The sequence below is a fragment of the Harpegnathos saltator genome, unplaced genomic scaffold (assembly GCF_003227715.2).
Source record: "Harpegnathos saltator strain DR-91 unplaced genomic scaffold, Hsal_v8.6 scaffold224, whole genome shotgun sequence".
NCBI classification, from domain to species: domain Eukaryota; kingdom Metazoa; phylum Arthropoda; class Insecta; order Hymenoptera; family Formicidae; genus Harpegnathos; species Harpegnathos saltator.
The window spans coordinates 543655-567115 of NW_020230011.1; the positions used below are offsets into that span (position 1 = coordinate 543655).

The 23461-nt window shown below is 51.3% G+C and overlaps 1 protein-coding gene across 2 annotated transcripts in view; it reads left to right on the forward strand.

The window, feature by feature from the left end:
- Positions 1 to 23461, forward strand: part of LOC105188951 (spondin-2) — a 211683-nt gene that overhangs the window by 11633 nt on the left and 176589 nt on the right. The gene's annotated exons all lie outside the window — the stretch shown is intronic.

Genomic DNA, 23461 nt, shown 5'->3' on the forward strand with positions numbered 1-23461 from the left:
AGAATTTGCAAACAAATTTATTATGTAACAAACTTTCAACAAACGACGCTCTCTTTGCTCCGTTTAACACACGGACCGGCGTAATAGCCTTAATTTTGTGCAACTAGGCTACTAGGAGTTTTTAACTGTACGCGACATTAATTTATCATTTATTGATTATTCAAAGCAGAGGGTGAACGAACCCGGTGTCAGCACGTCGCAATGGTAGGCTTTGCGTTAATGTCCGAGGGAAGGACCTCGAATAATTGGAAAATAATAATAACCTCGCAGCGCGAAGCCGTCTTTTATCTTGAGAAATATTATCTCATCGATCGGACCTTCAATTACAATTCTTAACGAGTTAATGCGGTTTACGATAAACGTCGCGCAAAGACCCGCGGAGCACGCCGAGGATCCACCCCGTATTGCTTGGGGATTCTCGACCGTGACACCTCGAATGCGAGGCGAAGTACAAAACAACGAGTCGAACGCGGGACGATCCTGCGGATCGCATCGATCTATGAGGCGAACGTGGCGGCGCGAGGAAGACGCCGAGAGACTCGGCCCAGATTCTTTTAATGATTTCGGGCTCTCGAGTCGTACACGCCGCGGGAGTAGAACGCGCGAGATCGTCTGCGAGCGCAGCAGCAGCAGCAGCAGCAGCGCCGTCCCTTAATGAGATCTCCCGATGCTTCCTCGCGCTCTCCTTCTTTCCGCGCCGCGCGGCCCCGCGTCGATTCCCCGAGCGCTTTCGCGCGTCACCGCCGAAACTTTAATTCGATCAAATCCCTCCGCAGCTCGTGCGATTCCGATCACGGCGAATACTTATTTCTCCCGCGGTGGTTTGCGGCCGCGAGCGCGTGACGGACGTTCTCGCTCGGGCTACGTCAGCCCGAGCCTTATTCTCCTCGACCTCGGGTTCATTCTCTTCGACCTCCTTTCCCGCCCGCGGTAACAGCGGTAGAATGGCGATAGAATGGCGGCGGCGGCGGTAGTAGTAGTAGTAGTTGTACAAGTGCCACAGAGATAGAGAGAGATAGAGAGAGAGAGAGAGAGAGAGAGAGAGAGAGAGTCGGGCAAGGCGGAGGGTACGGAGGATAAAACGATAATTGGAGAAGTTGGGAATTATCGCATGACGCCGCCGGCGTTCGCAGTCGACCGCGTTGGCGCGCCTGACGCGAATTTCATATGTCTTTGCGCGTGGCACGTCCGCCGCGCGCGACAAGTGGCGACGGTGAAGACTTGCGTATGTGTGTCTATACGTACGCCGGGGTGTGCCGTTGCTGACCGGATGAGAGAGAGAGAGAGAGAGAGAGAGAGAGAGGGGCGAAGAAAAAGCTGTGCCTCGAATGCGGATGGGCTCCGCGCGATCGAAACTTTTCATCAACGTGGGAGCTCCCTTGCGGGATCCTGACTGTTATCCTCTCGTGCCTCCGGCGCATAATACTCGTTCGCTCGTCGCAGAACGCGACGAGTCACCATCCATTTCGCTAATTCACCGTTCGTTTCACAGCGCGACTGCGAGCTTTATTCAGTCAGCCTACGCATGGCTGCTTCCCCCCTCTTCCCGTCCTCACCGTCCGACAGGACACCCTGCGTACGTACAAACAGGTGTCGTAAGTCTCCGTTGGTCCATAAATCCCTCGCAGCCGCCCCCTCCCCCCGGCTCGGTTCCCCCGTCTTGCCACCAGTTAGTCCCCATAGTTTCGCGCTTTCGGTTGCTGTCTGTGGTCGCGACCCTTCGTTCTCACCCTTCGCCCCCGCCTCCTGCTGGCAGCAGCAGTCGCCACCGCCGCCACCGCCGCCACCGCCGCCGCCGCCGCCGCCGCCGCCGCCATCCCTTTCTTCCATCGCGAAGTCGAATAAATCCCCGCCGTTGGAGCCTGATCTCGGTCGTTTTGCGAACGTACGAGCGTTCCGCGAGAAACCTCAAACTCGAATTAGAAAGCCGCGCGCGCCGCCGAAATTCAATTTCCAGGCACCGGCGGAGAGGCACGAGAAACCGCGACCGGCGGAGGACGCGATATGAGAGAGCACAGGAAAAGGAGAGGAGAGGAGCGGAGAGGAGAGGAGAGGATAGGGTCGGCCGCACGCGCGGCTCCCTCGGCCCGCGGGCGTTTCGCCCTTTCGTCGAATTGTCTTCGCAGCGCCGCCGCGCTACGTCGTCGTAGTTCGCCGAGTGAAATTGCGCTCTCTTGTGAGCCGAGGCCGTCGTGAACGAGGAGAGCGTTTCACGCGCGAGTGCCGCGAGTAATAGAGAGAAGAATGTGTTGCTCGACGGACGGATGGATGATCGCCGAGCGGCGAGCGGCGAGATCGATTTTCCTTCGGTTGCCGGTTCCTTCGGTCTGGCTGAAAGGAGAAAGCGAGGAAAAGAGAGCGGGATGACACGAGTCCCCTCGGCCGCTCTCGGAAGAGAAGACGCGCGAGTTCTATCGGCGCGACCTGACGAACGTGCGCTTTCGGCGCTTCATGCCCACCGCGGCCTCGTAAAGTCCGTGAAATTTTATCGCCGTCGTAAGTTCGATGGCCCGCGCAGCGAGCCGCGGCTGCGCCAGAAGACGCATCTCGGAGGAATGCAATCTCGCGCGAGAAGAGCAGGAGGAGAGCAGGAGGAAGAGGGGGAGGAGGAGGCGCGCACGACGCGCGAGAAATCAGGAAAATAGGCAGGTGCCGCGCGGCGGGAGACTCGGCACACGACGCTTAAATAAAGGGCGTAGGTGAGTTTTTCAGGCCGAGACCCGAGGCGGACGACCGCACGCGCAGCAAGTTCGAAAGGGCTCGAAAGCGAGCAGAGCGGAACAAAAGTGGCGACGAGACGTAATGGAAAATCGCCGCCGCGCCCGCGCCGGGGAGAAATCGCGGAAAGAACGAGGCTCGACGAGAGGCGAGACTCGAAGGATGGGGCTCGGGGCGGGTTTTCTCTGTGCATTCCGCAGGACCTCCAACGGAGGAGGACCTCTCCGAGGCGTATATCCTGCGTGCACACGGCCGAGCGAACACGTTCGATCGTTAACGGCCGACTAATGGAATGGAATTCGCGTTCCCGTCCTCTCGCTTTCTCGTCGCACGCACGCACACACACACACACACACACACACGCAACACAGGCGCACGTCCACACCCAGCCACGTCGCTTCCGCCATTCCTTTAGCCCGCACGCGAATCGTAAAATTGTTGCCGTGCGCGCCACCGCCGCCGTTGTTGTTTTCCTTTGATGGCAACGCTGGCACGGTCGACTTAATTTGATTTTTTTTCTCCTTCCGTCGCGCTCCTCTTTCTCACGCGGCCTGTATTCCCCCTCCCGTTCCCCGCCCCCCATTTTCCCTTCCTCGCTCTCTTTCTCTCCCTTCGCAGGCGTGATTTCCGTATCCAGTCGCTCAGCCGCGCTCGGATCCTCGCGCGCGCGAGAATCTCTTTCCTTTCTTCCTCCTTTTCTTCCGGCCGCCTCGAAAACGAAGAACGCGCGCGTAAGCCTTGACTAAAGCGGCAGTGTCGAGCAAATAGACATTCAGAAACGGCCATAATTGAACCGGGGGCCGGAATAAACACGCATTTTGCTCAGTTACGAGCTCGCGCGCCACGTATCCACGAGGAGGAACAAAGGGACGCGGCGTTGTTACTCCGCGTATCTGCAAAGTAAACACGATAATAATAGCATCGCTAATGCACGGCAGACGTTACACGCTAATGGCGAACAAATATCTTTTTCAAGGCTATAGAGGAAGTTACGTCACAGATAACGAGGAGAATCTTATCAGGGTCTTTGTGCGCGCGATCCAGGAAGCATGAGATTTCTCCGCCCGTCGAGAGCGGAACGAGAGACGCGAGTGCGATTTCTCATTCGGAACGTCTCGACTACTAACCCTCTCGTTACTAACGGGGGTCGTTACTAACATACACGTCCCATCGTGCAAACAATAGAACCTGTTGGGACATTGCCGAACGGGACACAATTGGTTCACTTGAATCTAAATTGTGAGACAAATAAATTTTGTTGAAAGTAACATTGTACTCGGCCTATTTCTCTTCCTATGATTCATCGGGAATACGAAGAAACATTCCTAACGAAAGAGTCGAGTCGTACGTTTAATCTCGTTACCGTCGAAAAAAGAAAAATGTCGCCGACGTCCGACGTTTCGACGCGCCGCGGTCGCGAAGCGGCGCATGCCTTTCCCCCGCCCCCTCCCCCCGGCGATGCTCTTCTTTCATTATAAGAATATTTAAGGCGCGGGGAAGGGGCGACGTGACACACACACACACACACACACCCACCCCGTGTCGTCGATATACATATATTCGCCGTCAATAATGTCGATGCAAAAATCGTCCTCGGTCGCGATGAATTATTTCTGCCGACAAAGAGCGCCGATCGATATTCAGATTTTTATTTCGTACGCGCGCCGCGCGGGATTATTACGGCAATATGTTCCCCGTAATATGTTCTCCCTCGCCGGCTTTTATTCAGCCGCGATGATACACGTCGAAAGTTCGGGCTATTCGGCCGATCCCAAACCGTAACCGGCGAAACCAAGCGTTGTCGGCGGGCCAACAGCCGCTCTAGCGTGCGCCAAAGTTTCCCTATTCCCGTATGCTAATAGACCGACCCTCCCGCTCTTCTTACACCACCCGCACAACCGACAGGAAAAAATGATTCCCCTCGTCAGCGACAGCTCCTGGAGCAACGATGGGCGCTGGCCCACCGGGGTAAACATTGTTTAAAGAGATCGTGTGCGCTATTTCGCGAACGTGCTTCGACTTGAGACAGAGATAGAGAGAGAGAGAGAGAGATAGAGAGAGAGAGAGGAGGGGGGGGAAGGCCGCGCTCACACGGCACTCGATCCATCTTTGAGACCCTCGGCTCTCTATCTGTAGAGCCTCCTTGGAGAGTTTGAGAGCCTCTCCCGTTGCGTGAATCATCGTGTAGCGCGTATAGGGCGGCCCAAAAATATCTCCCGGTGGAGGCAACGGTTCACACTACGGCGCGAATATGCGCTCGCGCTAAGATAGACGCACTAATGACCGGCGATTCCGCCGTAAAACGAGGCGCGAAATTTCACGATGCATCTCTCGTCGCCGTGCCGTCAAATTGTCAGCGGAAAAGCGCAAAAAGGTACGTGGGAAAAAGATTGGCTCGGGCGAGAGAGGTTCACGGTGCGATTATTGCGGCCGCCGCGTAATCGGCCACTCTTAGTCTCCTGGTCTACAACAGGTGATTGAAGCTTTAAGCTATAAGAAATTAACCAATTACAAGTTGAATGTGAGAAGAATATAATCGACCCGCCGTTGCTTAATTTCTTACAGCTTACAGCTTCAATCACCTATTGTAGACCAGAGCTCACGGTGGGAGCGTAACAGGCAGGCCGTGGCGTCGGGCAAGATTTGGCGGGAAGGATCGCAGACAACGATAACGATTGCCCGATCGACGAGAGCGATCCTTTCAGTTCCATTCCGAGGATGCAATCAAGTCGAGTTTGACCGAAAGGTCGAACCGGACCTTTCGACCGACCCGGTAAATTCGCTTATACTCTCCCCGGCTATTCCGTTCCTCCTTCGGCTCGGCTACGGAAATAAGCATATTGACTCGACTCAACGGTTGCAGCGACGTTGATCGATGCGTCCGCGCCGCCCCATCGGCTATCGAGGAAAAAGCGAGCCTCTACGCGAGCGAGCGAGCAGCCAACATCAGCGCGCGTACCGAGCGCTGATTATGAGCGCGAGGGAGAGAGAGGGGGAGAGAGAGAGAGAGAGAGAGAGAGAAAGCAGCGAGGGATATCTAATATAACTTTATGCGCGGCGAACACACACACACACATACACACACACACAATACACCATAGATTTCGCGGCAAGTTCGCCGCGTTTAGACATCGCTGACAGAATGTCTTGGAACTTCGCCGGAGGTGAAGCAGACTTCGCTAGACGCCAGGGCGAGCGGCGCGCACACACATCGTCGCGCGAGGCGGGGTCGGGGGTAAAGTTGTTGCTGCCGCGAATGATCCTTGTGCACGCAATTTACGCACGCGCCAGCGCGCAAGCTGGCTACGCTAATTTCACGCCAACTCTGCTGAACTTTCGATGTACAGCCGTACGTGTGTTCGCGCCCGACTCCGCTGCCGGCTGCATTTTTCCGTTTCTTCGCCAACCGCGAAGAAACAACGCCACCTTCTCGATGCCGACGAGAGATCGTCACGCCACGGCCGCGATTTTCGCGAAGAGAGAGCCGTGCGTGAACAAGTTGTTACTACAAGTTATTCTCCACGCGCGATCTGCACGCGGAGGTGAATCGCTCGGCCGAGATACAACCAAGCGCGGTTGCACGCACATAAAAACGGCTTGCGCAGCATGAACATATTACAGATTTGAAGGATGCTGCGAGATTTAGAAAGGGAAACGACGCGCCGACGAAATCTAGCTCGCTGTAACAAGGAACAAACGGCATCACGGAGATGAGAAACGAACGCACGCGAGTTTTCTTTTCCGCGGGCGATCCGAGGACCGCTTCTAATTATTCTACTCCCGAGACACCCGCATCGCGTATGCGGTGCTCTCGTTGTTTCTTTCCTTTTTCCTTTTTTTATTTATAGCCGGAGCGACGCGGTTTGGTGCAAAGGAGGGACGAGGAGAACCGACTGGACTGCGAGCGAAGTAGCGCGAGCGGCGTAGAGATCCAGAAAAAGAGAGCACGGTATAACGAAGGAGGAAAGGAGACGGGGGAAGGGGGGAGAGAAGAGAGCGAGCGAACGAGAGAGAGAGAGAGAGAGAGAGTGTGAGTGTGTGTGTGTGTGTGTGTGTGTGTGAGAGAAAGAGAGAATATGTGTGTAGTCGAGGGTGAGAAGACGAGGAGGGAGGCGGGCAAAAGAGGAGGAGTATTTTTAGCCCGGACCGAGAGAGCCGAGCTTCTCGTTTTGCTCCCGTTTCTCTTTTCCCGTATACACCGGCTGCACCCATATTGACGGTGAAAAGCAGAAGAAGAAGCGGGGAAAAAGGGTGCCATTGTTGGCGGATTTGTTAAGATTGAAATCGCTGCTAGAGGCGTAAATGCACTGTGACTTTCAGAAGAAGAGATAGATAGATAGAGATAGAGAGAGAGAGAGAGAGAGAGAGAGAGAGAGAGAGAGAGAGAGAGAGAGAGAGAGAGAGAGAGAGAGAGAGAGAGAGAGAGAGGAGCGAGGAGGAGAGAAGGGAGAACACGAACCATCGACTTCCTCTTCTTCTCTCGCCGCGCGAGAGATGAAGATATTACGCAACGAGTAGCGGCTAATTAACGCGGTTAAATCGCCGTCGCGACCGTAAAGACGCAACTCGGCGCGTTACGCAACCTCCCGGCGCGGCGCGGCGCCGCGAAATCGCCGCGACCTCATCTCCGCCGTAGAGAGGCTGCTCTCGCCCCCGTTGCCAATGACGCGCGTTCACTTCCCCTTCGTCACCCGATATCCCATTGGAACCGGAAGCACTCTGCGTTTAGCGACGAACAGGAAGAGAGGCCGGAGCAATTTTTAGTTTGTCCCGAGCGTGGCCCACTTCCTGTTTATTCGCCGTGTCCCGCGAGTGTGGCACGTTTTGGACGTCTTCTCGTCGCTCGTAAGAGTCTCTCTCCTTCAAGAGGGAGAAAGAGAGAGACAGAGACAGAGAGAGAGAGAGAGAGAGAGAGAGAGGGCGGGGAGGGAGGGAGAGGAAGAAAGAGAAGAAGTACTTGCAAAGGAGCGGCGCTCGTGCCTTTTTGATTGCTCATTAGCGAGCTCCACTAGATATATTCCGTGTTTTATTCGCGGAGTGACCTATTTTTAAAGTTCCCGTCACCCGGAATATCGAACACTGTTCGCTCAGCCGATAACCCGTTCGAAGTCTTGCTTCCCTTTTTTTCCTTCTTATACGAATCCCCGGTCGTGGCCACCTTCCGCGCGAAGATGCGCCCGAGATCGCTCGTTCGAGAGACGAGCGGGCGGTTGGCGGTAACGTTAAATGGGTCGTCATCATGCAAATTGCTTCGGTAGAGCGGACTAACAATTTTACAGTCAAAGAACTAAATAATATTCTCGCCGCTACAGCCGACTCAACCGACGAGAGACGGTTTCTCCGACTTCGTTCCTCGCCGTAATTGGTTAACCTACTTAAGACGCGCAGATTCAAGCAAATCTAAAAAGCCGACCTGGTTCATCTTTGTGGAGCATCTTGCCTGCCGGCCGCGCCGGCCAGCCGACTGGCCGTTACGGCGAGCGAGCGGGCTTATAATTACCGCCTGTTCAAGTCGTAACGCTAATTGAGCGAGACTCGAGATTTCACCGACTCGCGATTAACGCGATTCAGGACGACGACGACGACGTCGAAGAGTCTCGCGGTATCGTTCCGCCGCCGCGGGCGGGCAATCGCAACATCGACGATGCGAGCACCGTGCTCTTTTGCGCGTTGCCAGCCACGGAGGAGAAGAGAAGATCGCTTGATTCGACGCGACGAATCGCACGAGTTTCGACAATCCAAACGTCGGCGCTTCTTGCGACTGAAAATTTTGCCTCGCAACAAATATGCGTAACCTTCTCGTACAAAAATGCGTGCCGACTGGCTGCTCGTCGTCGCGTTGATTCAATCAAACCTTCTCCTCCGCGAAGAAGTCGTTCGAATCGCGATCGTTACAACCCGTATGGGGCCTCCTCTTAGCAGCCATTTGCGCTTCTCAGCGAGTGGATCGTCCCTCTCTCCTTCGTGACGCTCGCAACGCTCGCTCGAGTTGGAAGTCTTACGGCAATTGCTACGCGGGCGAGAGTGCGTGTCGCTTTTTCTCCCGTGGTTAACTGTGTGATACTACTGGTATCGGAAATTGCGTTCGCATCAGGATTACATCGATTTCCCGACCGCACTCTCTGCGCGTGGTGACAGAGAGGGGGGCGGGGGGGGGGGCAAGCGGCGACGGCGGCCACCACAAATGTACGAGCGAAGATTCGGATCTGTTTACTCGCAGAACTGAGGAACAACGCGCGCGCGCGGCTATCGATTTGTCCCGATGCCACGGTGTAAACACGTTTCGCTGTAGCGACGATATAGCGATAATGCGGATAATAATTTGCGGCGACAGGAAATGGGCGGCGCATTAATAACGACGTGTCCGGCGTACTCGATGTCCGCGTTATTTTACTGTCGCGCCGACCGATCGAAGAATCGTTCGCAGTCGCGGCGGGAAATATTTATATCGGACCGCCCCTCCCCGCGCTTGCACGTTATAAAAATAAAATGACAGGTGCGAGCGTTTGTGTGTGTGTGTGTGTGTGCTCGCGCGCGCGCGCATATATGCACTTACAGGTGTACATAATATGCACGTAGGCTCGAGTCGTCGGCGCGCCACTGCGCGTAATTGATATTCGTTTAATTGGTTTTCCGCGTACACGTTATTAATGCGTTCTCAGAAGGATATCGAATTGAAAGAGTAATCCAAACGAGCGCGCCCATGGGAAAATGGATTTTATCGGACGGAGCTGATATTTGTACCGCGCTTTCGCATTTTTCCCCTCACCACCGTTGCTCCACGTTGCCTCCTAATGAGCGTTATGCGGAATATAAAATTGCGCGTATACGTACGTTGCTTTCAATGTAATTTTATTATGCTGGCGAAATATATATATATATATATGTATATATATATATATATTTTTTTTTCAAGCACGATACATCCTTTTTGCGGACTGGATTATTTGCCAACGCGTGCATACTGCGGTTGGAACACTATATAAAATATGATATATGTCATGTGTATACGGCGGACATATATGTAAATAAATAAATCATGACCACACACGTAATTTGAGTAGTCTCGACGGTAACGCCGGAGACGCACGAACAAACGCGCCGGCGCGATAAAGTGTGAAAAGGCGTCGAATAACGCCGCAAGAAGCAGGCTTGAGATATTAGCGACAAGTTCAACGAGGATGAAAAGCGAGCGGAGAAAGAGGCCGGCCGGTGGTAGACAGGAAGACGTCTTGAAATCCGCAGTAATTCATTAGGGGCGCCTCGCTACTTCTGGTTTTGACTACCCGACAGGTTTTCCGTGGGGTCGAATCTTTCCCCTCTTATCGCCGTCGTAATCGCCAGTCGGAACAAACCGCAAAGTGTAACACGAAGGAGGAAGCACAGAGCGGAGAACGAGCGACAGACGGAGATGGGCGAGAGGGAGAGGGAGAGGGAGGGAGAGAGAGAGAGAGAGAGAGAGGCAGAGAAACAGAGAGAACGAGAAGCAGGGGGTGGATGGGCGGGCAGGCAGGCAGGAGGGACAAGTACGACGGAAAGCTTTCTGTAGCAGATGTACTACTCGCATCTGAAAACCATCCCCCGAGGGGCTTTTGTTGATTTAATAAACGCCAGCCCTCGAGCACACCAACCCCGACTACCACCCATTGTCATACCTTCCCTCCCTCCGTTCCTCTTCTCCTCCTGCGCCTTCTCTTCTCTTCGCTTCTTCCTCTTCCTCCTCTTTCTCCCTCTGCTCGTCCCGTGAGCCATTCTTTTCCTTCTTTATGTATATTTTTCTATCTTTATTCGTTTATTTATATATATATATATATATATATATACATCCTTCATTTCAGTCGCGCTCACTCTCATTTGTGTTTCCGAGCCGCCGGATTATGTTACGCACGAATCAATGTCCGCGCGTCGGGTATGGCGGCAAGTAAAACCCCTTTTCCCTTTGTGCAGCACGCGCTCCGTGCATTTGCATGATTCGCGAAAACATCGAAACGCATAACGAAGCGACATCGCGGTGACGGCATCGCGTTCTTGAGCGCTTTCGAATACGACGACGATATTATGGAGTCCGCTTTTGAATTACAAAGCCAGGATTTGGCGCGGGATGGTACGCGATTTTCCGCACGCTGCTGTAATTACCTCACTCGTTACCCAACTTTTTGCCGCGCGTATCGCAATCCCTTTCAGGGATCGGCTGATGACTATACATTGGATGGCTATTTCTCTCGTTACGATATTGCGTTTTTATCGGAACGATGTGGTCCGCCTTCGAATTTTAATATTCGCCTTTATAATGGAGACTCTGCCTCCCTTCTCTCTCTCTCCCTCTTTCTCTGCCACTATCTGTCTCTCTCTCTCTCTCTCTCTCTCTCTCTCTCTCTCTGTCCCTCTGCCTTTCTCGGCAAATAGAGTCGGAAGACCGTTATCCTCCAAGATCTAGGAGCAACCAGTGTCAAGCGGTAATTTCCTGTGAAATTATTCAAATGGCGCGCCGTGTTCTTCCTCGCAAGGCTCTCGCCGATTGGCACGAGGGACGAGTCAGCCCGCATTTTCTCACTCTTCGATTTTAGGACGAGCCGGGACCCTCGTCCTCGTTGTGATCCCGCTGAGTCTCTGAGAGAACAATCCTGTTTGCACGACGTTCGCCGAAGTGAGCTAAAGGCCGGCCGCGGATTAGTGTGCAATCCGCTAATGATATCCTTACGATTTCCATATCGCTGTAATAATTATCCGGCAAATTGCTTCGCGCGGGAGACCGAAAGGCGGTCAGGCTGCGATTCAATATCTCGCTCGGAGATAGAGTTACAACTCGGGATTAGCTCGAGGTTTAAGGCGCTCTTGGATAAAATGATAAAACGCCGGTGTCGCGCGCCAATTAACAATCTCCGTTCTTATCTCTCCGAGCAATTATCGTTTCTCGAGGTGTCTGCGATTTTGCGCTGCAGAAATTCGCACTCTCGTATTTTAGAAGTGGCCGATTTTTTCGTCAAGTTCGTCTCATCTCTTTGAGAGAGAGAGAGAGAGAGATACGCGTTACGTATAATGGACACTAGACGGTTCATTAATAAATTCTTCCTTTGGCCGCGTCCTCTTACAAAAAGGAATTAACCTTTTCGGAAGCTACCTCAGCCGCACTCACACTATCAACAGTGACTTCGCGGATCCCAAACACGCTATCACACACACACACACACACACACACACACATACATATTGCGAGTACCATTTGCGTAATGAGCCACGTTCCCGGTTATGCGATCGTCATAATAATGCGTTCTTGCTTGGAACAAAATCTGATTAACGAGCTAGTTTGGCGGAAACACGATATTAATTACGATTTACTGCTACGTAGGTGGAATTTCATTTCTGGAATTGCTGTGGTTATTTGGCGCACGTGCTAGCTAGCTAGCTAACGCCGTGCTATCCCGAAGGCATACTGATGACACCTCGATATCGCTCGAGCTTTTCACGTCACTTCCGCCTGCGAGCGGAATGGATGAACTATCGACCAACTATCCGCGTGAACTCTTCTCTCCAAGAGAGAGAGAGAGAGAAAGAGAGAGAGAGAGAGAGAGAGAGAGAGAGAATCTCCGCAAAGTTCTTACGTGTACGATAATTGTCGCGTGCCTCGCAGTTGCCGATAATCGCCCGCGATCTTTAAAAATTTTTTCTCGTCGAGTTTTTATTGTTAGCCTCGGATGATCGGCAACATGAATACCTCCAATTCGATCGTTACGTATTATTGATATCACATCACGAATTTGCAGTCAGTCGCGCAATTTGTGTCTAATTTTATAGATTGTCTCTTTTTCTTTACAGCTTCCCATTTATTCCTATTTATGAATGATTCACGACGCATAATTTGCCAATAATAGGAGGGTGAGAATCGACTGATTTATGAATGGGTATATAGAATGCGAAACATATAGATAGACGCTATAGATAGACAACGCGCTCTCAACTAACTGACTCACTTCACGGAACTATTTCGCGCAAGTGACTCATCCCGACGTTACCCGGCGATGATTTCCACCAACTTTTCGCATCGTACGTGATAAAGTTCGTCAGAGTTGCGACATGATTTTAAAGTATCGTCAATGGAGACAGTCAAACTGAATTTCTTTCGAGATTAACTCGCGGAGCGTGCAAGAGAGTTGCGAAAGTAATTTTCTTCCAGCGTGCATTTCGCAATCGGTGTTTGAGATATCGCGTTGCAAACATTCCGCGTCGAAATTTTGGCGCTACGTTTCATTGTTAAATTAAATTTCGCGGATTTTCGCGGAATTTTGGAAAGTAACATTTATAAACGACAGTCCTACTTTGATATCGCGAATGTTTACTCACTACGGTGGTCCCTCCCTTCTCTATTTTGAATTCAATGAAAGCTTTAACTATGGTTCTGCGTTTTCAGACAACCGGGGGGTTCGAAGTTATATAATATTCGATTATTATTGCAACAATATTATCCTATTCACTTTTCATATTCCTTATTCCAATAAGCAATATATTAATTATTTAATTTTCTTCATTGATATAATATGTGCAATAAGCAAATATCAATTAATGGATATGGATAAGTAATGAAGTTAATTGGTAAATAGAACGATACACGATTTTACTATTCCATAATCTTTTTGAATAGAAAATATGAAATCATCGTGTATAAAAAATTAATTAAAGAAAGAACTGAATCTCAGAGTTATGCAAATTTGTACTTGTACAAACTTTGAGTGAAATCGAGTCAGATCTGACATGGGAATTTGAACTATAGAGAAGCCAATCAATGGTGAAACATCGACGAAACGAAAAATTTGGTATATATAATATACAGGACGTTTCATATTTCTTGACCACCTGAAATATTTCTGTTGCGTTTGATGATAGGAATAAATGTCTGAATAAAGAATTGTGCTATTCCAAGGGACAATTTTGACGAGAGCATTTTTTACGGAGATTTTAAGGACAAGATTATTTTTTAATTCATCGTTAATCGCAATATTTTTCACCCATGAATAGTCGCAATGATCTGATATACTAATTTTCCATTATTCCTCTCTGCCTTTTGAAACAATTTCTTTTTTACTAACACTTGGCTAATAGACTAGACGTTAGAGTACAAAGAAAACAAAGAGACATAGAACGACAAATATTAGGTTGGATAAAAAACCTTGAGGCCCCGTATATCGACGGCAATATATTGTAACCTGAACGCGTATCAATCGGATATTGCGACTAACAAAAAGTTAAATGGAATCATACATTTCTCTGTATTTGAACGCGTCTTATAGCCCGCATCGAATGGATTTCAGCAATTCGAAACAATATGATTTACAGCTAACTTTGGACATGGGAAATGTATATGTTCGCGGAAAACGGAGAAGAAAAAATGTATACTACATTTACAGCGCAAAGATTCATTTTAGATATTCAACACAGATAGATTCTTTTCGCGTAGGGATATTTAAAAAATAAAGTTTTTGTCGGCGCTCCTAAAACGCCATGTAATTCCATCACACTAGGAATAATGAAAAACGTGAAAGAGTCATTTATTTTTCGTATTCAAAAATATATTGAAGTCGATGGACATCACTTTTAACGTTTTTTCATATAGATTTGTATGTCATATTGTTGAACGGATTGCTGAAATCCATTCGATGTCAGATAAGATCGTCCAAACAAAAAATGCATGTTTCCGTTTGAAAAAATAATCTCGATTTTGATATTTCCGAAAAAAAAAACCGGCAAAAAATGTTCCTACCTCGTAATTGCCCCCTTGAATGGTGCAAATATTTCTTCATGTCAAACACCATAGAAATACTTTAGACAGTCGAAACATATGAAACTGTAGAAATTCCTCAACCACAAAAATATTGGCCTCTCATGTCAGTTTTATATTCAATATTGGTGTTTGTGGTCAATTGCTGTATTATCACTCTTGCGACTCTTGCAATTCTCAACACTGATGTAATATAATAATTTACAGTTTATAGAAGCAAAGAGTTTGACCTGCTACGTCCATCCGTTGCTCCCATTATTTAAAATTGAATATTTATTTCCTTATCGCACATATTTTACCTGCTGCATAACAAATCTACCGCTTATTAATCCAGTCCTTTTCGAACTTCCGCATAAGAGTACCCGCGATATAATACGTAATTAACCGCTTGCAGCGAATTCAAGCGGACAATAACCAGCGCAGTGTTACACCTCGGAATTCTCCATTGGACCTTTAAATTCGTCAGAATTTGCAGGCTCAGCGCGAGACGAAAATTCCCGCACGAGATTCTTCCGTCTCGAGTGCAGTCGCAGTTAATCCGCGGCGCATAAAGTGAAACATTCTGTACGCTGCATTTCTGTGCCTGGCGATACAATTGTGATTATACGTACACGTCGCGTAACGTAACGATAGTAATGACGGCGGTGGCGCTGCTAGTAGCAGCGCCATAGTGATAGTAGTAGCAATAATGGCGTAATAGTCTCTATCTGGGCGAGCTTAGTGGTTCCGCACACCATTTGATGCTTCCACATGTGTGCTCTAAGCGCTACGTTCAATAAGGGGATGGTTACGCGCGAAATTCCGCCCACGTTGACACAAAACACACACAAACACACACAGCCATCTCACGCATCTCACGCATGTCGCGCGCGCGCGCGCGTGCACAGCCAGGTGTGCATTTAAATTTTCTTTTACCTCGATGCAAACGCGGTACGGGCTCCATTTAAACGTGGGTCATTAAACGCCTCGGCTGTCGGAGAACTGTGCAAGCACAAGTACTAAAAGTAATTCTAGTCCGCCCCCTTTTGCCGGCAACCTTTTCGCCCGCTCGCTCCGCTCTCTCGCTCCACCGACCGTTCCTTCCGACGCGCGCGCGGAATCGGAAAACGGACACCGATCGAATCGCAAGCCCACAGAAGCCGCGAATTTTCGGATTTCAGCTGAGGAACGTGAGAGAGCGCTCCAATGAACGGTCATGTCGCGCCTTTGATCATCCGCGAGCCGATCTTCGCGCCATTTTCGCGCGCCGTTCGCCGCTTTTCTTTACGACGCTTTCCTCTCTCATCCTCTCCCCCCCCCCACCCTCCCCCGCCCCGCACTCGGTACCGTGACACCGCGGTAATTCATATCGTTAATGCACCGACGGATTAGCGACGTTTTTACAGTTACGAGCGCGGGAGTGCGCGAGCCACTCGCCGTTCGATTTCGCCGTTAACGTAACGCGCGCGGAAACCGCCCGTCGCTGACGACGGCACCGCTATACCGCTTTTATCGGCCCGGCCCATGATTACGGGGCAATATAGCGGTTTTATATCCCCGCGTGCGCACGCGGGGGGCGGATTTGCAACGGCCGTTTCAAGCGGCTGCTTCGACACCTCTCCTCTCTCTCTCTCTCTCTCTCTCTCTCTCACACACACACACACGCGCGCACGAGAGTGTGCTCGCTTTTCCGACGGGGTATGAAAGCGCGCGCTCGCGTTCGCTCGAGCGACCGTTAAGGTCTCGCGAAAATGCCGACGACGAGCTTGATGGCGAGCAGCCGGATGCAACCTCGTTTGGCCGGCGTCGCGGTGAAAAGCCGCTCGCAGCGCGCGATGTAAACAGATCGTCAAGCCATCCGCGACGAGGATCCTCCGCTCCGAGCCGACGCGATTGACCCGGCGTACTCGTGGGGGCGATTCGCGAGATTTTCAATATCTCGTCACGTCCTCCCGTACCGGGGGAGGAGCAGCAGGAGAGGACGAGGAGAGCGCACCCCTTTCACTGTAGCTCGTCTTCGAGCGCGGCCGCCAATCGGCGTTCGGAATATTGCGACGTGCACTTTTACACGTTTCCTCGGGGGGGAAAGTGCGTTTCCGCAGCGGCGGCGGCGGAATGACGCTGAATCGATTCGCGCGCGCGGACGTGAAGAATCCGATTCTCCGAATCGCGCTCGCGTGCATGTTCATGTGGCGACACGTAACGATCAATTCGGCCGGGTTTCGCACGAAGTCGCCGCAAGTCGCCGGACGCAGCAACCGTGGCGGCAAGGAGTAGCGGGGAGGAGGAGGCCGAGAGGATGCCCCTTAGCGCTGACGATCTCGAGCAAACATCTTCGAGTTACCGCCGCCGCCGCCGAGATTCCGCCGGCCTCGGCTGGCATTCGGCGGTATCCGAAGAATGCGTCGCGTTTTAATGGCACTTCGTTTGGTCGATAGTTTGCGCGCCATTGTTTACACGACCCAGCGAATAGTGAATAAACACAAGTAACGATGCTCGAGCTGTCTCATCCACCATGCTCTCCCCCCCCCCTCACTCTCTCTCTTTCTCTCGCGCGCGCGCGCGCGTTTTCTCGATCGATGTCGAGAGAGTCGCGCCGCAAGACACGAGGCGAGCCTCCACTTCTTCCTCGGGGAGGAGAGGGGGAGCGAGAATGAGAGAGAGAGAAAGAGGGAGAGAGAAAAAGAAAGAAGTGTACGTGGGGATAAATTATGCAAAGTACACCGATATAATTCAAGTCCCAGCAGCCCTTGTGCGAGACCACCGACCGCGTCGGGGGAGAGAAGTCTCCACTTAATATTTCTTTTAAAACTTGCAAATACACATACATTTGCATCGCGCACGCGCGCGCGCACATAGAGCTACTTTCTCCCCGCGGAGATCGTCGGTCTCGCTTGTCTCGAATTCGGCCCTGTCTCGAGACCGAAGGAGATCGAAGGTATATAATAAGAGAATTTCTCGCCGGGTTGGCGAGGGATGAAGGAGCTAAGTAACTCGACCGAGAAGAAGGAAAGACGGAAGGAAGGAAGGAAGGAAGGAAGGAAGCAGGGGAAGCGGCGCGCGAAAACTCGGAACTTATCCCCCTTCTGCTCCTCCGGGGTGCTTCTGGTTTCTGAGAGTTAACAGAACTCACGTCGCCCGTAACATCCCTGTCTTTGGAGGAGGCGGGGGGATGGGGGGGTGAAGGAGAGTGGCAGCACACGGGGGTGGTGGAGTGGGAGAATACGATCCCGCGAACTTCGCCACCGGGGGACCGGTAGTGTCTTTCTTCCCGTTCGCTTCACCCCCCCCCCTCCCCCGCCGCGCTTTCGTCGCGGAAGGTCGTCAACAAAGATCTAACGATGTTGCTTCGGTGTAACTGTACAAAAGATTCCCTCTAATTAAGCCTCTCGCACGAGTAACCGACATAATCGTAGCGAGAGCGAAAAAGGATGACGAGATCGCGATGAATTTGATAAACTTAGTGTAGCGCAAGAGAGAGAGAGAGAGAGAGAGAGAGGGAGAGAGAGGGAGAGAAGAGACCGCCGGGATTAATCAATGAAGTATTTTCAACGAAATGGAGCGATGAGCGCTTTCCTCGTCTTCTCGTGCATCCGAAATGACGACGACGCGCGAAAAAAAGTTAACCCTTTGCGCTCCGCAGATTTTTAACGATGAAGCCGGTCCCTCGACGTTGACGTTTTCATTCATAAATACCGTGAGATTCGGTGTAAAGAGTCCATTCGACGGCAACTGGTTGCATAAGTACGGAATTCCCGCTCAAATTCGGTACATCTTTTTACCGTCGACGTTACCGTCCACTGAGCTGGCACGTTCGGAGCGGAGGGCCGAAATTCTCAGAGCCAAGCAAGCTCCGCAGTCGGAACGCAAATGGTTAATGAAACCGAGTGTCTCGTCAAGTCGGGAGGAAGAGGGAAGAATTCAACATTGATTCCCCTCCTCCATTCGCGCGGTCCCCAACTTTCCTAAAATGTCGCGACCGAACCCCGAGATGAAAAAGGGAGGTCGACAAAAAAAGCCTGTTCGCCAACATTTTTCCGTGTGTGGAATTTGGACGCGCGTGCGGCAGCAATTAAAAGTTTCGCCGAAATGCGGCCGCTCGCTCTATCCGCAGGCAAACGCAAGGATTCGCCGGACGCCTATTTTACCCTACGGGGCCGGCCGGGCCGAGGGAGGGGGGAGGGGGGGGGGCGAAGCGATCGCCGGTTAATGTAGCGTCGTAAAGCGGCCGCGATCTTCGCGGCTGGCAGACGCGCTGCGGAGGAGACCGCCTCTCGATCGGCCCTTCCGATCGCTTGTTCCCCCGGAAACGAAAAGGAGAAGTCCCCCTTCCGGGAGCGAGAGCTCGATCCGCTGGCTCAGGGATCTCCTCCCGTTTGCGACGTGCTCGGAATACATTCCAAGCTTCCTCCTCTCTCGCCTCCCCCCTCTCACTCACTCTCTCTCTCTCTCTCTCTTTCTCCCTGCCGCGGCTCCGCGCCGAATTTCCTCAGCAAAATCGATCGGCAAAATTCCTTGCATGGCGGTGGGTTAATGTCCGTGTATACTCATCGCCGAGGAGCTTCCCGGCGGGGCGATTCTTCCCCCTTTGCCCTCTATCTTCCTCCCTCCCCCTCCCGGCCGCGAGGAAGTTCGAGAAGAATCAGGAATGCCGACGACGATGGTTCGTCGGCACGGCGCGATCGAGGAGTTGATCGTGCCGAGTCACCGCGCGCGCACGCATGCATTTTTACCGGGCTGGTAAACGAATTTAGCGTTTCCCGAAGGGTGTCCTCCGAAGGGAAGAAAAATTAACGTTTCACCTCGCGGATCGTTGATTCGACTGGAGAAAACACGGTCGACTCAGGCTGCCTCTTTACTTCTCCACTCCGCCTGTTCTGCTCTGTACCTCTTTCTCTCTCTCTCTCTCTCTCTCTCTCTCTCTCTCTCTCTCTCTCTCTCTCTCTCTCTCTCTCTCTCTCCCCCTCGTGTTGGAACGAAACTATATAACTGACAAAAACAACCCCGAGCAGAAGTTCATCCCGTTCAATTAAGTTAAAAACTGCCGCGAACGAGATTTCAGAAAATATCGCTCTCGCGGAGAACATCACGCGCCGTGAGCGATGAACGCTCTCTGATTCTCTTTTCTCTCTCGCTTTACACCATCTCGTATCGTTTAATTTGTCGAAATAAACGTTACCGTTTATCGCGAATGCGCCATTTGCCGTTGTCTCGACTGACGGCTCATGTTCCGTCCTCGGAAGTTACACGCGAGAAAATGGCGTCGGCCGCTTTGGCTCTGAACTCGTGAAGGGCCGTTGAGCACGAATAAGGCATATCATTATTTGCATGCTTGAATCACACCCTCTACATATATAAACACACACACACATACACACACACACACACACACACACACATACAGAGTTTCACCTAACTGTCGAGTTCGGGCACGCCGATATTCCCTTGTACAAGTTCGCCCCACATTTCCTTCTCGCCGACGAACGCGCCGCGAGGTCTTGACTTTTGTCCGAGGCAAGGGAGAAACCGAGGACATTTTTAGGCACCCCGCCTGCTTCGGGGCTTCGAAATGAATATCGATCTGGACATTAAGGTTTACGGCGAAAGATAGAAGATTTAGGAGCCGAGGTCTCTCTCTCTCTCTCTCTCTCGCGCGCGCAACAACAAAAGTTTAATGCGCGATTCTTGCTGTAGCAGACAGTCTTTACCTCGGAATATATATTTTAGAGTCCTCCGAAATGTACGGAATAAAACAAAGATTGCCCTCGGATGGGGAGGGGCGTCGCTCGCATTTGCATGAGAATTGAGTTCCTAGTGTGTGCTGGATGCGAAATATTTTTCTGCTATATTCCTGTAGCGTGCGGCTATAGCCTGTCCCCGAGAAGCTCCGTGTGAAGCTTCTCTCCTCTTCCCCCCCTCTCTCTCTCTTCTTTTATCCACCTGCGGACTCTGCTCCCCGATCGCTTCGGAATAAATTGTCGTCGTCTCCGCGACGAATTTCCCACCGACCGACGTTATTATTAGTCCACGGCGCTCCTCGGGCGCGCCTCGGCGCGTTAAATTGCTCGAACCGCGTGCCGGACCAGTTAATATGCATACTTCACTCGTCGTCAGTGATTAAAGAAGACAGTGAGTTCCCCCGCGAACCTCCGTAAAGAGTGTCGCTCGTTCGCGACGTTGACGGCGGCGGCGGCGAGTTAACTCGTATAAACTTTCGCCAAAGTTAACTGCGACTATAATTTTGCCGTTCATCCTATCTACGGGAAACTTTTCAAGCAAGCCATTGTTACGTCTCGCTTAGACAAAACTCGTTAACGCGACCGACAGTCGCGACCTCGTCCGCGCGACGGTGACCGCGTCTTCCCGCTGCGCCAGGCAGAAGGTAACGGGAACGAAACGAGAAGACGCCGATCAATTGCGTCCGATTGTTGCGAGCCGAGACTTCGGCTTCACCGACAACGCGGTGAAGTCGAAGTGAACACGAGGTTTGATCAAAAAGTGAGGAGAATTTTGAAATTGCGCGCGCTGTATCTTGCCTATTCAGTTGATTCTTTTCTTTTGTGCGTTGGTAGCACCACCAGTGACGTACGTGTTAATTTTCAGGCAGCTGCGACGCTTAGTTTGCGTTTGGCGAGCGAATGAGCAAGACGCACTTCAGTGCGTTTGGCGACTTTTTGTGTGGCGAAATCAGTCGGATCAGAGATTTTGTCTCGGAAATGTTGTGTTAAAAACGGAATTAAGTGCGGCGAAGCGTTCAAAATGTTAAAGAAGGCCTTTGGCGACGATACTATGTCACAGCCACGAGTTTATGAATGGTACAAACGCTCTGAGGAAGGCCGAGAAGACATCGAAGATGACGCGAGGTCTGGACGTCTCCTAGCACGTTCATCAGTGACGAAAACGTGGAAAAAGTTTAAGAGATTGCGCTTGCTAATAGAAGAATCACCATTAGAGAGGTTGCTGAAGAGATAGGAATTTCGTACGACTCATGCGAAGCGATTGTTACTAATATTTTGAACATGAAACGAGTGGCAGCAACATTTGTTTGCTTATCCATCAGTTCTTGGCGAAACACAACACCGTTGTGATGCCGCAACCACCTTATGCTCCAGACCTTCTGTGACTTTTTCCTATTTCCCAAACTCAAAAGGACGCTCAAAGAACAAACAACGTTTCTCAACAATAGATGAGATGCAGACGAAATTGCAGATCCAGCTCAAGACGATACCTAAAGAGGCGTTCCACCAGTGTTTCTCAAACTGGAAACTACCTTCGCATAAGTGTATAATATCACTGGGGGACTTACTTTGAAGGAGATGGGACGAACATTGAAGACTAAATAAATACTTTCCGAGAAAATAAAAAATTCTCCTTACTTTTTGATCAAACCTCGTAGATCCCGCTTGTGAGCAAAAACATAGTAAGCTTCCAACAGGAGATTTCGGGAGAGCTATTCTCGGCTACGATGCAACGTTCAGGGCTGCGAAGCGCGTGTGCACGCGCGATTCGCGAGCCCCGGGAGAGAAAAGTGAGTTTAAAGTATTAATACAACAGAGAAAAAGCCCGCCGACAAATTCATCCGCTATCGCTGGCCGAACGAAAAGAAGAGCAGAGAGAGAGAGAGAGAGAGAGAGAGAGAGAAGAAGAGAGCAAAATAGCCGGACAACCACAGTCGCGTGTTGAGTAACGCGCGTTTCGTTAATAGAACGCCGCTAAGCGGCAACTAAGCCGCGCAGCCGGCCGGAGGGAGTGGATAAAAGATATCCGAGCTCCTCCGTCGTCCTTTTAAAAATGTCCCACGTCGTGTAAACGCTCGTTACACCGAGAGCGCTCGCTGCGTCGCGTCGCGTCGGCCAGGCGAGAAAATGAGAAGGAGAATTTCGGATCCGCGTCATTAATTTTAATTCTCCGTCGTAGGGTCCGTGAGGAGAGAGAGAGAGAGAGAGAGAGAAAAAGAGAGAAAGAGAGAGAGAGAGAGAGAGAGAGCGCCGAGTGCGCGAGACGCGGCGAGAGCAAACGGCCGCTTTGGGCTCGAGCGGATGGGGGGGGGGAGTACGGATGGCTAACGGGCAGGTGGACGGAAGGGAGCGGGCGAAGTAGAGAGGACAGGGGTCGCGTAGGAGAAAGGGGGAAAAATTGCGATCCGTTCCTCTTTTCGCGCGATTACGCTCGACATCTTTCCCGTTAGTGCGGGCGCATACACCGCGCGCTGCCTCGCGTAATATCGTTAACTGTGTGGAAATTAAGGCTGCGGAATTGAGGCGGCGCGGCGCGCGAGCGGGGCCGTACGCTCGTCGCTCCGTCGCCATTAGTCAGCGATGCCGTTTTAATCACGTCGCTTAGAGCGCCAGCACGGCGGAAAAATTCTCGACGCGGCGGCAAACAACGCCGAGTCGCCATAACTCCTTTTAATTTTTGCATCAAATTTCATGCACCTCGCCCCTCCCCCTCTCCCTACCTCCCTCCGACAAAGAGGAGCTAGGCAGTGAGTAGCTAGGGGGAGAGAGAGAGAGAGAGAAGAGGAAGAGAGTGTTTAAATGCGCGAGCGTAAATATTAGACTGGGTGAGGGGAGGAGTGGGGGAGAAGAACGGGCGAGCGCACGGTGATATTGTGGGTCGGGCGATCAAAGATCCGGCATTAACGACATTAACGAGCCCGCGATGATTTTCGCGAAAGTCAAATTTAAATGGCGCCTGGAATTGATTAGTAATGCAGTGAAACCGTTGCACGTTACCGAAAAGGCAAACAGAGAGCGACATCGCACGGGATTGAGAGCGGAGGGGGCGAGGAGTGGGACATGGGGTAGGACGAAAGAGGGATGATAGTGAGAGGGGAGGGGGTCTATTTAATAATTTATATTCCTTTGTTATATTGGTCAATCCGATTATTACCGTCATTGCTGCGGCGCGTTTTAACGTAATAACGCAGCGGACGCAAACATGCATATTTCAGCGTGTAACGCACGCTGCAACAAATAAATCTGTCTCAAA